This window comes from Schistocerca gregaria, chromosome 3 (genome assembly GCF_023897955.1).
Source record: "Schistocerca gregaria isolate iqSchGreg1 chromosome 3, iqSchGreg1.2, whole genome shotgun sequence".
In the NCBI taxonomy this organism is placed as follows: domain Eukaryota; kingdom Metazoa; phylum Arthropoda; class Insecta; order Orthoptera; family Acrididae; genus Schistocerca; species Schistocerca gregaria.
This window is the reverse complement of record NC_064922.1, coordinates 114,758,318-114,776,367: the sequence shown is the minus strand read 5'-3', so window position 1 is coordinate 114,776,367 and position 18,050 is coordinate 114,758,318. Positions and strand designations below refer to the sequence as shown.

General features: G+C 41.8%; 1 protein-coding gene across 2 annotated transcripts in view; it reads left to right on the top strand.

The window, feature by feature from the left end:
• The first annotated feature begins 1,421 nt into the window (after positions 1 to 1,421).
• LOC126355932 (arylsulfatase B-like) overlaps positions 1,422 to 18,050 on the top strand; it is a 280,100-nt gene continuing 263,471 nt past the window's right edge. The window contains exon 1 of one of the 2 annotated variants that reach the window (XM_050006503.1): positions 1,422 to 1,482. The gene's annotated coding sequence lies outside the window, so the exon portion shown is untranslated. Of the gene's footprint in view, positions 1,559 to 18,050 lie in introns of both variants that reach the window. The other variant, XM_050006502.1, reaches the window with a different exon arrangement.

The following is an 18,050-nucleotide window of genomic DNA, read 5'->3' as shown; positions in this document are numbered from 1 at the left end:
TAAGTTACACTTATTTTTTATTACTTTTGTTGCAATATCACGTAACTAGTTCCAAAACATCACTTCACAATATAAAACATACTTGAAAAGATGTTCCTCATTGTTTAAGTTCACATTTCATAAACTGACTACAATATGCGTCTTTTTAACATGACGACCAAAGCGTGACTCTCTAATAACCGTTTACGCGCCCAAAAATCTGAGTTACTGTGGTGTCACCGCCAGACACCACACTTGCTAGATGGTAGCCCTTAAATCGGCCGCGGTCCGGTAGTATACGTCGGAGCCGCGTGTCGCCACTATCAGTGATTGCAGACCGAGGGCCGCCACACGGCAGGTCTACAGAGACTTCCTAGCACTCGCACCAGTTGTACAGCCGACTTTTCTAGCGATGGTTCACTGACTTCTACGCTCTCATTTGCCGAGACGATAGTTAGCATAGCCTTCAGTTACGTTATTTGCTACGACCTAGCAAGGCGCCATTATCAGTTACGATTGATACTGTGAATCATGTAATGTCATGAGCGACGTTCGTCATTAGTGGATGAAAGTTAAGTATTCCACCAGCTACGTCCGTTTTTCTCAATTCTAATTCCCTTGCCATGTTCCAGACCTCGCGCCAGCCTGCGTGAGCTAAAACGCGTGCCTTTCGGCCTCCTTTAGTACCAAAGTGTTGGCTCTCCTGCCAACCACAACAGTTACAAGCACTTCAATGATCATAGTGACAAAAGAAAGAATACACGTAAGAATGATATCGTTGCAATGTATCGAAGCACCTATACATTAATGAAATCAAATCTGAATGTTGTTACAGAAATAGGTTAACTATTTTACAGAAACACAGTAGAATATTGCTGGTATCGAGAGGTTGAGGTGAGGTGCCGTAATGGTTACGTAATTCAAGTACCGCTACAATCTGCAGTTAACTAATGTAAATAACTAGGTCCGCAATAACGTGATTTTATTCCTGTTATCTCCTTCCTTTTCCGACCCCAGGTCCCCTACCTCAAATTGCCGAGTGGAGCATCCTCTATGTCCTTTCACATTTTTGCACGCTCATTTTTAAGGATGTGTATTACGTTGATTATAGTACTTTTCGTATTAGAACGAGACACGTGTAAATAATTATGGTACGTGCCACGTACAGTAGATATCTACTTGCGCTAGTGTCTGCAGTGTTTACAATACGATCCGGCTCCCCTCTCTAGCAATACGAGCGAGAGACTAGCGGAAACGAGAGGTGTGGGTGACGCAAGCAGCCGCGGCGTCCCGTCCGGTGCCCTCGCGGAGATGGACGCCCGCGATAGGCGAGCACCGTGAGGGCGCGCGCCGGGGAAGGCGTCCTCCTCGCATCCCGCCGGCTAATTGCGCGGGTGGCGCAAGGCTGGCGGGCAGCGGCTGGCAGGTAGTAGGGGCTCCGCAGCACCGCCTGTCGCACCCAGCCTGCGCGCCGCAGTTCCCGGCCACGGACCACGCCAACAGGTGGGTCCCGCTGCCGCTCCTCTGCTCTGCCTCGCCGTGTCTTGCCGCGTCTGCAGCTGCAGCCCTGTGTGGAGCAGTAAGTCTCAGCTACCCCCAGTTAACGTTCAATACGAATAGGCTTTATTTACTTGGCGTATGAAGTACCTATATCATGTGTGTAATAAAGCCAAGACATACAAACATGTGACCATTCTCACATATTTGGTGTTACCCAGGGTACCATGGACGAGAGTCAGTCTACAGCTCGAACTAATAAACTTATCAGCGCCTTAATTTTCTAGAGCAAGGTCGAACTCTGGTGTCCATCATCAGATATCGCTACCGTGGTCTTTGGATGCATACTTCGTTGTACCACAGTTACAATAATCTCTTTGTCAGTTTGTAACATTTGTTTTCCTCGGAGTGCTGTAGCGATAGTTTATAAAGCGTATTTACAGATGCGAAAATATCAACAACGAAACGTGATGATGGTCACAAAAAGTCGAAACTGGACATAAGCAAAATACTGCTTGTAATAAATATGGTACTTATTTCCAATTTTTCCCAGATTTCGTCCAGAAGCTTTAGTCTGTCTATTTGTGTTGTTCCAAATAAGTATTTCATCAGCCAACCAATGATCCAAATAGATGAAAGATTCTGAGCCGTGCCTCTAACCTGTCGATACGACCGTAACTACAAATGTACTAGCCGGCCGCGGTGGCCGAGCGGTTCTAGGCGCTTCAGTCTGGAACTGCGCGACTGCTACGGTCGCAGGTTCGAATCCTGCCTCGGGCATGGATGTATGTGATGTCCTTAGGTTACTTAGGTTTGAGTATTTCTAAGTTCTAAGGGACTGATGACCTCAGATGTTAAGTCCCATAGTGCTCAGAGCCTTCTAAATTTGAACAAATGTATTATTTTTTCTTCAATAACCGTTATTAACTTAAGATGTTGATCTGAAAATGAACGAGGTAATTGTAAGTTTTAATTACACGTTTTGACTACTTCGAATCTAGAAGTTATTTGAGAAAGAGCCACATACGGTTATAGCATTTTAAGTCAGTGGGTTAGTACCCCTTTTTCCTTCTGCGTAGCTGGGCGGCTAGTCAGAATGAGATTTTCACTGTGCAGCGGACTGTGCGCTGACATGAAACTTCCTGGCAGATTAAAACTGTGTACCGGACCAAGACTCGAATTCGCGACCTTTGCCTTTCGCGGGCAAGTGCTCTCCAGGAGAGTTTCTGTAAAGTTTGGAAGGTGGCAGAAGTAAAGCTGTGAGGACGAGGCGTGAGTCATGCCTGGGTAGCTCAGTTGGTAGGGCACTGGCCTGCGAAAGGCAAAGGTCTCGAGTTCGAGTCTCGGACCAGCACACAGTTTTAATCTGCCAGGCAATTTCATGAGAGGTTAGTGCTGCACAATGCAATCTGCAGGGGATCAGATTCGACTGCAGTCGGGGTCGCAGATTTTCTTCTCTTGGGGACTGGCTGTTGTGTTGCCTTCATTACATCACGTCCTTATTGACTCACAAGTAGCCAAAGTGGCATTAACTGAAACGATCTGCACCAGGTGATCGGTCTACCCGATGGGAAGCCTTAGCCAGATGCATATTTACATTTTTAGTACCCCACTCGAAGAATCTCGCGGGTAGATCAATGTGTTGCCGATCCATTACAATATCAAGGATCTAATGAAGCATGGATATCACTGATATATTTCGAATGTTCCTATGCTGCAGGGAAACGCATTTTTGTAGGCACCTGGGGCTATAGTTCTGCGTCAACCAGCGTATTTTAATATTTATTTTCACACATGGAATTTTGTAAAGATATGATTAATTGCTCTAATCACATACTGCTACATTATTCAGTTTCGCAAAAAAATTGTGGTCATCAGCTGATGTTACTAGATACATATTTCAACTTAACCACGATTATTGCATCGTTTTTGCCTCCTACAGAGCAGTATTCAGTTGTATTGTAACGGAGAGCTATATTCACGAAAACATGAAAGATGGGATCTGATGGTGCTCTAATATGTGAAACTGTTCATGAGGCAATTTATTACACATGATCAAAAGTTCTCCGTGCCCTCTCCGCTTCCAACAACAAGGCTGCAAACACGAATTTGTCTTATCAATAAACTCAAGGCTCCAGGCGTCGTACATCTTCGGAATGGCGATTTTGTTATTATGATATAACACTAATCGTAACTGACATTTGCTGTTGTTTTTCAGCAACCGTAATGACTTCAACTGGCGATTCTAGAATCTGTGAGAAATGTAACTCTCAGCGATCGGTAATATACGCGAAAGCGTTGACTGTAACATTTATTTCCCTTGGACACGACCCTGACATCATATTTAGATTATCCATAAAATCAAAGATTTACCGGAAACCCAGCTGTTGAAAAGTCACTTGGCGGAATTTCTAGAATTGGGGATTTGTGTTTTTCATTATTCTCCTAAATCGATCCAGGCTGAGATGGCCCCCTCGAAAAGAGCACGAGTGATTTCCTTCCCTGTACGTTGCAGATCCGACCTTGCTATCCGTCTCTAGTGACCACGCTAACGACTAGACCTTTAACTCTAATCTTCTTGCCTTCCTACTTGAATGTGGCAGCGCTATGGCACTGGATCTCCATTCTGCTAAAATATTCAAGAGTTTTCTTCTCGTCACTCCTTTGAACTGTTGGACTTTGTGTAATTGTTCGATTTTATCATTAATTTCAAAATGATGTTTACTGAGAAGCCTTATACCGATGAGAAAGAAAAAAAAATTGTCGTTAAAGTTTTTTCTATTTAGCACTGAAAGATGACGAAAAAGACAGCTGCAAACCGCTACAGGGAACTATTTTCATTTCATTAAATGTAATTTTAAATTAGAAGTTTAGCCTAGGTGCTATGATCCTTTACTCAGCTCAGTGTACATTTCGAAGCAACGTTTCATAGCCAGGCTTTCAGTACGCCGCCCAGAGAACATCATGGCTAGCTCAGTCCGTTGGTCTTTTACAGAGGTGTGCAGGATTTCGATGTTGAATGTTGCAAGATATCGAAACAAGCTTTTCGGCATGTGGCGGTGAAAGACACGAAGCGTACTTTCCCCAATGTCTGTGGCTTCTGTTTTTTTGTTTTTTCTATTTTTTAGAACCTAATTATTGAAGACGAGTGTCTGTTGATAATTCAACATGGTAATATGTAACGATTATTTGTAATACTGAAGAGAGGAATGCAGTAATACAAGATTTTCGAATTTTTGCCTGTACATATGTACCCGTCTTAAATGTTTGGATGCAGAATTCGGTTTCATATTTATCAAATTTTTGGCTGCTCATAGCCTAATGGCAACTCTATCTGCTATCAGCTAGAGGCACAGTGATATATCAAAAATTTCTTTAGTCACTAAATAAAATCTCTCCGTTACAAGCACTCTGAATACTGCTCTGAAGGAGGCAAAAAGAATGCAGTAACCGTGTTTAAGACGAAATATGAATCTAGCTACATCAGCTGAAGACAATAATTTTTTTTTTGTGAAACTAAATAATGTAGCAGTACGTGATTACAGCGATTAATGGTATCTTTACAAAATTCTATATGTGAAAATAAATATTAAAATACGCTGCTTGGCGCTAACTATAGCCCAAGGAGCCTACAAAAACGCGTTTCGCTGCAGCATTGGAACATTCGAAATATATCAGGGGTATCCATGCTTCGTGAGATCATCCTGGATATTGTCATTGATTCTTTGAGTGCGGTACTAAAACATGCGCATATGACTAAGGCGTCCCACCTGTAATTTACTGATCACTTCTGCAGGAATGGAGCACAGTATTAGATAAAGTACAAATTGAATCTGAAGGTAATAAATCAAAATTATGTAACCAGTGGTGTCTATGTTTGTGAGCAACATGTTGTCCTTTGAAGCTGCGTTAAGGAAGAGACCTTCCTGCAATTTTATCATCTTATTTTCGCATCCCGCGCTTGTCCATTGGTCAAAAATTATACCGTTCGTAGATCCATAGTGTTGTTGAGTGGTTATAAGACAAAAATGATAATGTACCACATCATAACTGGTTTCTTATCATTAAGATTAACGAAAGAGCAGCGACGCGCTTGTCTAGTATTAATCTTGGAGCTTCTACAGATCGTTCGTCTCATTTTTTATCGATAACGAAACGGCTCTTAGGTTTGAACATAGAACTACTCAAGTTTTTAATCTTCTATAGCGAGTAAAATAGTGAGTGAAGGCAACCTAAAGAAACAGTGGTACAACAGTTTATTTTACTCTTAATTCTAGACAAGTGCCACGACAATTTATTAACTGTAGAAGAATACACGTCAGATGGTATCAAATCCCGTACTAAAACAAAGATAGGTTTAATAGTTATTTCGATGTCACAGACCAAAAAATGGGCTTTTTTGGACCCTTATTAAATTTTCAATATCCAACCAAGTCATCATTCGCTCATAATTAGGAACTGCTTAACACTGTAATTGTACCAGCGGTAGACGAAACGAATGCACTCAACAGTTTAACATCGTTAGACAGATGAGTAGTACACATGCATTTCCTCAGAGCTTTCTATTTCGTAATGCAAAGATACTGATTAAACTGCAACGAAGGTTGAAGAAGTTATCAGGACTGATTCGTGGTCAGACGCCGGGGAAGTGTTCTATTAGAGGGATAGTGTACCTGGGAACACAGGATATTTTTTGGTCGGTGCTTTAGCCTCGTGACTAATGTTAGAATCATGTGGGATCACGCGCACTAGAGACCACTACAACAAGTATCCGCCAGTTTCTACCTTTTTTGTTGTTGTAGGACATGAGGCTGTGTGTTGTGCAGCATTTGTAAATACTTGGCGTTTAAACATTTAAGTGCAATATAACATATTAAGCCATTTTGAATATATTGTGAGTTCTATTGGTGAAAAATTTTATGGCGAGTAAGACGGTGTTCGGAAATCCCCGTTACAAATTTCTAAGGCTTGTAGATGGAAATAGGTACGTAACATTTCGAATAGGAACCCATGTTCGGAAACGTCATCCAAAGACGCTACAGAGCTTCAAAAGGTACAGGCACTGGCGCCTGTAAATGTATCTTCATAAGGGTGTTTCGGTGATGATGTTACAGACTTTAAGGTTGGTGGAGACGGATAAATGTATCAATTTTAGGCAAGGATCCCTGGTTCGGAAACGAACGAGTCGAGAGTTACAATCCACAAATATTCTCATACCTCTGACTGTGGAACACATGTAACCGTACTGTTGTTGCTGAGTTTGTACGGTACGCAGCTTTCACAGGTGGTAATATAGACCTAAACAGGAAAATACGTCTGGTATATATGGGATCTAAAATGCATATCGGAGGAGCTATGAGCACTTATTCACCTTTACTTGTGTGAAACACATCTCCTCTATTGAACCAGTAGTCATAGCTGTTTACCACACATTTTTTCTTGTTTTAGTCTACACTGCCACGTATGAAAGCTGCCTACCACTCAGTCTTAGCAACATCAGTACCGCCACATATATTCCGCTGTCAGAGGTATCGAAAGGTTTTCGCTTGTAACTTTTGATACCTTCGTTTCCGGTACAGGGTCCCTTACTTCAAGTTGATACATTTGTCCTCCTCCATCATACTTGACAAGTCGTAATTTCATCACGGGATCACCCTATATACTGGCGTCGGCATCAATAACTTTGACACACTATATCGTCGCTGGATGACACGACGTTTTCGAACATGGAACCCTATTCGAAATATTATGTACGCACTCACCGCTACAAGTACTAGAAATTTGTAACGAGAATTTAAGAAACAGCATGTATTTTTACAATTATTATATAACATGTGGATACTGAAGACATATTCCGCTGGTCGTGCACCATCTTGTATGTTTAAACATAAGCAGGTCCTTCACAATAGAAAGTGTGATACTTGCAGATGACCTGATTTTCTTTAATTTATTTACAATATCATCAGTCTTGAAAATGGAAATTTCTTTTACTTATTTCGAATTGTATTTTATTTCCGACTGCCTTTTGACAACAGGTCCGATTAGTTTGGTTTTACTTACTGGTTATTTGAGTACAGAAGACTAATAATGTAACAGAGTATTAAATACTATGTTGACAAGATTTCCTGGACTACAAAGCCCTTAAATTTCAAGAGAACGTTTGGTCCTAGCTACCGGACCGTTTTGTAGCTTCGAACGTGTTTTATTTAACATTTGGAAAAACTTGAATTTCCTGAAGAAATTATTGCAATTTCAGGAAAAGACGTAAGCACGCCATAAGTAAATGCTATAATTTAAAAATGGAACAAGAAAATATATTAAATTTCTGTTATAGGGCAGACTAGAGTCTGAGAAGTGTTAAAAGGTACATATTCTCCCCTACTATGGTATCTACAGTCTCAGTTCTTATGAACCGGGTAATTCTGATGTTAATTTTTACCAAAAATTGTGTTGTCAATAACTGCAGCTCCAAGAAGTAATCACCGATTGGTAGTGTATTCTATACCACTCTACTGATACGGGGTAGACGGTCAAAACAGAACAAACAGCTAGTGCAGAAAGAGATTCTACACATAATGCACTAGTACTGAATGTGCGTCACGTGTATTCCTGTACTGTTTAATTTAACAATTTACTGGTATTAGCTACGGACGATACCAAGGCTTAATTTCGGCAGGAACGTCGTTCCGAAACCTCCTAGAGAATTTTTTTAAGTGCACGGGAACCGGAAGTTTACAATAGTACACATGTACTAAATTGCAACGCACCTAAAGTTTGTCCCTCCGCCGACAGCAATGATGGTGAAATTTTTTATTTCTTTTATAACCAACGTGTTGCGATGCCCACAGGGGCGTGGGGCGATGTGTTGTATAAAATTGGGGGGTAGGTTTGGTTGAAGATATGCGTTACGGCACCTGTAATTTTAGAAATTCAGCACCGAACGAAAATGAACGCGATACGTAGTGAACTGATTATTTGCCTTCTGGAAATAACAGAAAATAGTTTAACTTCTAGACAGCCAAAATACACTTCGTATTTTTAAGAAAATGTTCCCTCTGATATTAGGCAAGTATGCGAGCACTGCTGAAGTTCAAGTTCTATTTAAACTACTCCAAACAACGGCGTATTTCTTTTCTACATTGTAGACTGATTCAACCAGGCCATATTCCGGTTTTTAGGTGAAGTTCTAACTTCAGTCGAGGTTTACATAACTATCTTACATCTGTTATTGGATCACAATTTTTTTTAGGTGTTAGTTATGTTTCGTCTTTATCTCCTATACATCACACTCTCGCTGTCGGAAAAAAGTGAAAGAATTTTTTACGCTCCTCTGAAAGTTCCAACACAGAACTGCTCTTGTGGGTAGTTAATAAGGTATATCTTTCACTGCCAATGTGTATATCCTATAGGCACAAGAACCGTAAATAAACCGGCGAGCTGCGTGTGTTAGCACGTCGCTTCCGGGATTCTGGGAGGCGGGTCTGCCCGGGGTGGAATCCACGCCAGCTAAATAACCACAAGGACCTATGTGCCGGTCATCCTGTATTTGGTTTTTAGGCGGTTTCCCACACCCGACAAGGCAAATAGCGGGCTGGTATCGATTTCCCGCTCACAAGACGGAAACGTTTCGAAAATGCTCACATATTTCCATGTGGGACAGCAATAGACGCAGGCAGCTGCCGTACGTAAATTCCGTCCCTGGATGGGAGAGGAGAGGCGGGGAGGCGAGAATTTGTGACTACAGGGAGAGCATCGAGCCACTCTCTACCACTAGCATTGTCAACTCCGAAAATATGTTTACCGACTACGTGAAGATATTGGATAAAGGTTAGGAATAAGGAGTTGGATCGTAAGTACTAAATACATATTATTTATTTGTTTATGAAGAGATGCTAATGACAAATTCGCAACAAAAGTGGCGCATTGTTAGGAGAGAGTAAACGCACAGTTTCCTGCTGACACAGTTTTACTGAGGTACGAGTAAAAGGGGCCTCATGATGTGCAAGTGAAATGACGCGGAAACTGGAAATGTACTACAAAGTTAAGGCACGTGCGACAGTACGATTCTTGTGCACAAAACGTCTAAATTGTACGTAGATTTTATGCAAATATCTAGTGGTACTTGGTCCAAATGCTATGTCGCGTTCAGCAGCAGTGAAATTGTGTCATCAATATGAGCAAGGCCGCTTAGACGTGGGTGTTTCTGATCAGGACGGAAGGCCCTCGACATCGTCCACAGCCGACACTTTCCAAGCAATCGAGAGTTCGTGACAACCTTGAAAAATAGCCTCACGTACCTGTGTCTGAAGTGTAGTGCAGCATCCAATAAATGTTACTTGGCCTGCCGTCATAATGTGTAACATATCTTTTCAAGTCGCTTCGTATTCATCCTGATCAGTCTCAGGGCATATCTTTACAAACGCACATAAACCTTTAAACGTTACAGTTTTTTCAAAGAGCAGTAATGATTCTAATGTCACAAATAACAATAATAACGACAGAAATGCATGTGTAACGATAATGTGAACCAGATGGTCTTACGCACGAGTGTAAGACCAACTTGGACCAAATTACTAATTAGGAACTGATAATAACGATTAAAACAATTAATACAGTAGAAACTACTGATTTATTCACGATTATGGGAAGGACTGCAACATACTATGGAACAGTGACTTCTGTGTGTGAAATAAATGCAAATAGACCGCTAGGGACTTCGGGATATGGGAAAGAGTTCTAATGCGGTAAGGGATACTTTGTAAATAATGGTTGCTCGTTGTCATAAGATATGAACCATTAACTATCTTTGAATCCCAACTAAATGATTTAAAGACTTCCGTCCACCAACATTATTCCCAAAAAAACTCATCTGAGAACTTTTTCTTAAAAAAGGTACCAAGTTACCTCAGACTGTTCTTATTAATTTTAATAAATTCGGGTGATAATTTAAGTCTGACGGTGGCTTCTGCAGTAAGCAGCCATCAGGTCTTGGTAACACTGGTTTAAAATTGTTGAAAAGTGTGTGAAATCTTATGGGACTTAACTGCTAAGGTCATCAGTCTCTAAGCTTACACACTACTTAACCTAAAATATCCTAAGGACAAACACACACACCCATGCCCGAGGGAGGACTCGAACCTCCGCCGGGACCAGCCGCACAAGCCATGACTGCAGCTGCAGAGCCATTAGACCGCTTTTTTCTTTTCTTTTATTTTTTTTTCATTTTTTAATCTCATTTCGTTCGCTTTCGTTCGTTGCATCTGCTCGGGGCGGACGTCGTAAGCCATCCGTTTAAGTTCGTTGTTGATCGATTAACTCAGGTTTTTATTACAGAGGGCTGCTAACCCTCTGACCGAACACCCGGAGCTACCGTGCCGGCGTCAATCCCGCGAGGCTAACACAGGTTTATTTTAAAAGCACGTTAGCTTGGTCTCGTCGATGGTAAAGACACACTTCTTGCCCAAATATCATCAATTAGCCCAAGGTTTGAAGGTGCGGAAGTACAGAAAGTAATATATGGTACGACAGGGCTCTGCTGCACTGTGTTAAAGCGATATATCCATATGCGGATGGGCCTCAAACCCCTGCACATCTTCGCAATACAATGCACTATATCTTTGCAATACACTATATCTTTAAAAGCCACCCATTAGTAGTGCTGACTATTTATTTTACAAAATATTCTGGACACTTGTAAATACAAGTCTTGGCAAGTACTTTCACACACTTTTTCAAGAATCTGGGTGAGTATTTTGAAAGAAACCTTACATACTACAAACAGCAGTACGTATTAATTTTTTTTTAGTTAAAAGAAAATAATTTACTGTTGTTCTGATATTCTGAGATGAAGCACAGAAGTAACCCACTAATGCCTCATTAAATTTCTAGATGAAAGATAAAAAAAATGAGAAATCGGTGTGTTACAGAGGTACTCGAAACACTCTGTCAGAAGCGTAGGTAGCTTCATGAAGAATCAGCATCTACCGGCACTGGCCTTCAAAAATACTCAACCTTCCAGTTATTAGCACAGCACTGGTATGACTGGAATATCCGACATTAGGCATTAAGGGTTAATTTCATCGGTAACGGACGAGTTATGTCACTCACTGATACTGTTTCATTCACATGTGTGCGACGTAACCTATCAGTGTTACAAACGCATATTACGCAATATTTGTCCTAGTAGTGTATGTAATGCTTCTGTACATGTTTGTGACTGGAATATTTAGACGACAAAACAGTTCAAGTGCGTTCCTCTAAATAAAAGTGTGTGAAATTTTCTTTCACGTATGCCACTTATGGTCATAACGGGAGACACAAATCATTTTTAGACGCCTCAAATGTATCTTATGAAATAATTAAAAACATTTAAACATCGACTGTAACCGTAAACACTGGGCAGTTCCAATTAGGCATCGACTCCGACGGTTCCGTACGAACTTAATTATGTAGAAAGACATTTCATACAATTCAGGAATCGAAAATCTCTGCAATTTTTGCCTTTTAACGACATTGATATGGGCAACATACCAGTCCTGGATATTCCAAGTCTTTCGAGAATGATTTAATTTTAATTTTGAAGTCTGGCAATAAATGAGAAAATAAATATTTTTTGTGTATATAATTAAAATTTAACAATTTTAGTTGTACTATTAGACCTTACTTTCTGTCGGATTTCATGATTCTAGGCCAGCGGCAAATACCGTATAGGTTTTAAGAAGTGAGTTTGCGAGCGTCAAATATGTGACAAAATGACCATGTTTTTTGAGTGCATTGAGTTAGAAGCTTTAGTTTTTTACACCGCCAGAGGACCGTAGGTCTTTTTATGTGGCATAAATTTCAAGTAGATACGTCGACACATTCCTGAGAGATAGGGTTTTTAACAGTCAGACTGACAAACGGACGGAGAAAGTGATAGATATACGGAACCATAAAAATGATTTGTATTTGTTATTAGACAATTTGTTGTGTAACGTATATTTTTGTACACACAACAAAATATTTTTTCCCTTTTAACCTATGTTTCCCGTTCACGCCACCACGGCAACCAACTGAGCGAATAATATGACATACATAATTAAGTAAGTAAGTAATAGTGAGAGTGTGTGACGTTTGAGGTATTGTTCTGGAGTGGCAGAGAAATTTCCGTGCTACCGACGACATTGCGAGCGAGCCGCGTTGAGGCGAAAAACCTGTCCTCGGAGCGACCGCGAGGGAAGGCCGCGACGGCGAGCTCAGCTCGCGAGCAGCTGGTGGTGGGTGCTCCGACCTCACGCCGAAGCCTGTTCCGCGACTCGGCGAACCGGTGTATGTAGGCCAATGCAAAGATCTCCGCCTCGCGGATTCTGTGTTTGGCAGCGGCGTTGCTTACACGGTCAAGGCCGGCCTTTCCATCTCGCCTCAGCCGCCTTAAGACGCGTTTCTTGCGGCAGCCGGGCCCACGCCGCGCTGCCCCCTTCATTGTTCCTTTTTACCGACTCCGTTTTTTGCATTCGTGGCCGTGGTGACTGGCGGTTCTCGGTAACTGACTGAGCATATTTCTGTAACTCTACTTTCGATTCGGAGGACATTTCCAGACAATTTCACCCATTTGTGTCTTACACCCAAATTTAACAAGGTTGGAACGTTTTTATAACACGTAGACGGCGACCCTGAAGTGATTAAATATTGGAAAATACTCTTTAACAAATTCTATCTTCATGTGTTCGATCTGGTGTCCTCCAGCATATAACAAAGGTGAAATCCATGTGAACGCCGTTGACGAAAATTGCACGTCAGATTTTTTTTTAATTTTTCCTTAGGCAGACGCTATCCGTATGAGTGATATGCCACATTCAGTCAAAATATATCTTTTTAAATCACACAAGTTCCGGAGCGACAACTCAATTTTAAGGAACTACATAGAGTTTTTCGGGTATTACATTTGCTTTAACGTATTACATAGCTCCAAATGGCTATTTTTTCGGTAAATGCGTCTCAGGGGAGATAAACTGACACATAAGGTCTTACTGAGCTTACCTCCGTGTAGGCCACAATAATCTCGTCTTCTGCATTCATGAAAATCTTGTACATTTGCTCTTAGACATCAAATGATTTAAGACGGTTATTACTGTGCTACATTACTCAAACAAAACAACGTTTTAATTATTTACTTGTGTTGTTATCTTCAGCACAGAGACTGGTTTGATGCTGCTCTTCAACCTACTCTATCGTGTGCAAGCCTCTTGATCTCCGAATAGCTACTGCAACCTACATCCTTTTGATTCTGCGTATCGTACTCATTCTTGGTCTCTGTCTACGACTTTTACCCTCCACGCTTCTCTCCAGAACTAAACTGGTGAGCCCTTGATGCCTCATAACGTGCCCTGCCAACGGATTCCTTCTTCTAGTCCAGTTCTCCCACAAATTCCTCTTCTCCCCACTTCTCATTATTTACGTCATCTACCCATCTAATCCTCAGCATTCTTAATTAGCGCCACATTTCGAAAGAGTCTCTTCTCGTCTAGTCTAAATTGTTTATCGTTCTAGTTTCATATCCATGCATGACTACACTCCATACAAACAGTTTCGGAAAAGACTTCCTGACACTTAAATCTGGACTCGATACTAACAAATTTCTCTTCCGCGGAAACGAACAGTGGAAGCGTGCTGGTCCCATAACCCAGAGTCCGTGGATCGTAACAACGCTCTGGTAGCACTGAAATATGGGACTTTGTAAAGGCAGGAAAATGTGTGAACGAGGCCTAATCAGTTACCGTTGGTTGCACAGTAAACACGTACACTTTATTCAAGGAAATAATTTTTAAAAACAATCATTTTAAGAAAATCGTCTCTAACACAATCTACACGGACCGCTGAAGCTCTTATTAAGAAAGAATTCAAATTATTTGTCGGCTGAAGGTCACAAGCAATACCACAAACAATTAACGGCTGAAGGCTTGAGGTACAAGTGAGAAAGACAATTAAACGTTAAAAATACCAAAATCATTTTTAAATCAATCATTTTAAGAAAATCGACTGTTACACAAGCTACACTGATGCCTGCAAGCCTTATTAAGAAAGAATTCAAAGTCATGTGTCGGATGAAGGCCTCTAGCAATACCACAAACAATTAACGGCCGAAGGCCTGATTTACAAGTCAGGAAGAGAATTACCCGTTGAAAATGCTAAAATAAGATTTAAAAGAATCATTAAAAAATTTACTGTAACACAAGCTACGATGACAGCTGAAGGCATTATTAAAAACGGAATCAGAACACGTGTCGGCTGAAGGCCGCAATAGGAATAATTTAAATATATATTATTTTCTTAAACAATTAACCCAATCTGACCAAATAAGAAAGTGATCCACAGACAGAGCTCCCAGGGTCGACCTGAGAAAAATTGCCTAAAGCTGCGCAAGCGGTGAGACCGGCAGCCACGATTTATGCTAACTTAACAGGATGGCAACTCAATCTAGGGACAGTTTAAACGCCGACCAACACTCTTCTCAAATCAAAAATGACTCTGAGCACTATGGGACTTAATTTCTAAAGTCATCAGTCCCCTAGAACCTAGAACTACTTAAACCTAAGTAACCTAAGGACATCACACACATCCATGCCCGAGGCAGGATACGAACCTGCGATCTTAGCGGTCGCTCGGTTCCAGACTGTAGCGCCTAGAACCGGTCGGCCACCACGGACGGCTTCCCAAATCCACCTAACATTTGATAACCAGTACAACGATGGAATAATTCAGGCGATTACGAAGTGACAGACAGCACTGCGTCTGCTGAACCCGGCTTTTAAAACACCGAGAGGCAGAAGGAAGCACTCCACAAATCCAGTACGCAGACAGCGTTAAAATAACTGCTCATTCAATCACACTACATAGACACGGACCTGCGAAAACAATTCCAACAACTCAAAGAATGCTAAAACCAGTCACTGTGGAACAGCAAGCACGAACAACACGTCGACAGAAACACAGAGGGCCCCGAAGCGGTCGGAAGACCAAAGACACCTCACCCAAAGGCACAACCGACCGAACGACCAACCAACGGCCGTCGCCGCTCACGTCAGACAATGGAAAGGTGCCAGTATGAATCGTCCACTGACCACTTATTGCCATAAGGTCACTTCCACGAACACACACACACACACGAGTGAAAGTTGCATTGCTCGAATATGACGATCCGTTCAACTTAAACTCGCTGAATCTGGACCGCGACGTGGTCGTGCACTCTCGCGACTACATCCTTCCATCAAGCTGTGCATGTATCGCCAGCTGTCCCAGCGAGTACTGGTGCTGTGTGAACCTCACTGCTCCTCCGTCCTAAGCCGAGTTCATCACACGTGACGACCCGGAAATACTAGTGGTCGGTCCAAAGATAAAACCTCAGTACTTGCTATAGATAAGCACTGCTGCTGCCACTGACGGACAGACAAAGCCAGCAAACGAAGTGGAGCAAGTGAACAGACTAAGGAAAGGAGAGGTGACAATCCAAACACACGACGCCAACCTGTCAATGGCACCAAGGTTAGCCGGAGCACGGCTCATTCCTGACACTTAAAACTGTACTCGATGTTAACAAATTTCTCTTCTCCAGAAACACTTTTCTTGGCATAGCCAGTCTACACTTTATATCCTCTCTACTTCGACCATCACCAGTTATTTTGTTCCCCAAATAATGGTTCAAATTGTTCTGAGCACTATGGGACTCAACTTCTGTGGTCATCAGTCCCCTAGCACTTAGAACTACTTAAACCTAACTAACCTAACGACATCACACACATCCATGCCTGAGGCAGGATTCGAACCTGCGACCGTAGCAGTCGCACGGTTCCGGACTGCGCGCTTAGAACCGCGAGACAACCGTGGCCGGCGCTCCCCAAATAGCGAAGCTCATTTACCACTTTAAGTGTGTCATTTCCTAATCTAATTCCCTCAGCATCACCTGATTTAATTCGACTACATTCTATTACCCTCGTTTTGCTTTTGTTGGTGTTCATCTTATATCCTACTTTCAAGACACTGTCTATTCCATTCAACTTCTCTTCCACGTCCTTTGCTGTCTATGACAGAATTACAATGTCGTCCGCAACTGCTTTCTCAGTATTCGGGTAGAATAACATCGGGGATAGGCTGTCTCACCTCCTTCTCAAACAGTGCTTCCCTTTCTTGCTCCTTGACTATTGTAACTGCCATCTCGTTTCTGTATAAATTGTAAATAGCCTTTCACTCCCTGTGTTTTACCCCTACCACATTGTCAAAACTTTCTCTATGTCTACAGGTGCTACAAACGTAGATTTGCCTTTCCTTAACCTATCTTCAAAGGTATGTCGTAGGTTCAGTATTGCCTCGCGTGTTCCAGCATTTCTTCGGAACCCAAACTGATCTTCCCCGACGTCAGCTTCTACCAGTTTTTCCATTTACTTACTAGCTGACAACAACCGCCATGCCAGACGGAGTGGCCGAGCGGTTCTAGGTGCTACAGTCTGGAACGGCACGACCGCTACGGTCACAGGTTCGAATCCTGCCTCGGGCATGGATGTGTGTGATGTCCTTAGGTTGGTTAGGTTTAAGTAGTTCTAAGTTCTAGGGGACTAATGACGTCAGCAGTTAAGTCCCATAGTGCTCAGAGCCTCATCAAGAACCGCTATTGCCAGGGTATTGATTTTGTCACTTTTCTGCTAGAAACGAAAACAAAAATTGAACCGCGTTTGTTGGAAAGTACTGAAAAAACTTCACTTCCATGTATTCGTGTAAACACCTTTGAATTATGAAACAGTCACACATAGAAATACACATAATCTACAAATGTATAAGTACAGTATCCAAATTAAGGAACATGATCCCGGACAGATTCTGTACGCTGGGCACATATGCTTCGCATATTCTGCAACTTCTTTACTGCAACGTCTCTTCATAGCTCTGCAGACAGCTATCGCTTCTGCCTTCAGCAGTTTGCACTTCGCGATTGAAAATCGTCAGGAGCGCTGTCAGATGTGCGGAATATTCCTTAGCTGACTCGACTGCAGAAGTGTCTTAGTAGCAAAGAATAAATGTATTAAGACATCATGCACTGTACTGAAGTTTTTTAAGGATCTCTGTGTTTACGACATCATACCTCTTGATCTCGAGAATTATGTGTCGTAGAATGACATATTTGTATAGGTACAGTGAGCAGGCGAATATATATTACGATTAGAGTTTGTAGCAAAGAAGTATTAAAGTTAAACGCCATGAATGACGCGGAAATTTTTCGCACATCTTATTGTTTATGATGTAATACTTTCTGAACTATGTTAGGTAGGTGGTTATCACTCGTATAACGAGTCTTTTCCGACACTAAAATATATGTCTACCATGTTTGGTTGAAACCGATCAAGTTGATTAGGGTGGCATGTGTAACACACTCGCAAAGACATGCACACACACACACACACACACACACACACACACACACACACACACACACACACATTTTTGTAACAGGTATTGATTTATTAGGCCCTCGGCTTCAAACTGCCTTTTAGACATCTAAATGTAAAAAACTGACACAAAGTGCAAGACATCAATTCAAACGAGGA